General features: G+C 47.3%; 1 protein-coding gene across 1 annotated transcript in view; it reads left to right on the top strand.

Annotated features, from left to right (window-relative positions):
- The window catches only part of CTRB1 (chymotrypsinogen B1), an 8,475-nt gene that overhangs the window by 7,662 nt on the left and 399 nt on the right, over positions 1-414 (top strand). The window lies entirely within an intron of this gene.

The raw sequence follows: 414 nt of genomic DNA, 5'->3' as shown, positions 1-414 counted from the left end.
CAGGTATCTATTAAGTGCCTGTTATATGCGTATCTCTCTGCTTAGCCACTGGGGAAGCACAGAAAAAGATACGGATCATGCCTTCAAGGAGCTCACAGAGAACAATTCAGTTTCTAGACAAAAGTCAACAAGCATTATTAAGCGCCTAATATATACCAGGCAGCTAGGTGGCGCCATAGTGCATAGAGTATTGGGCCTGGAGTCAGGAAGACTCATCTTAGTGAGTTCAAATTTGGCCTCAGACACTTAGTAGCTGTGTGACCCTGGGCAAGTCACTTAACCCTGATTGCCTCCAGAGGGGAAAAAAAGAACATGAAAAAAAAATGAGAAAGAGACAGAGAGAGAAGAGAAGCTCTCCCACCTCTCATCTGCCCCTCCCCCTCCCCCCATCCCCCAGACTCTTCCCTCCAGCTC

This window comes from Vombatus ursinus, unplaced genomic scaffold, assembly GCF_900497805.2.
Source record: "Vombatus ursinus unplaced genomic scaffold, bare-nosed wombat genome assembly UNPS02014900.1, whole genome shotgun sequence".
In the NCBI taxonomy this organism is placed as follows: Eukaryota; Metazoa; Chordata; class Mammalia; order Diprotodontia; family Vombatidae; genus Vombatus; species Vombatus ursinus.
The sequence above is the reverse complement of the archived record's forward strand: the minus strand, read 5'-3'. Positions and strand labels throughout refer to the sequence as shown.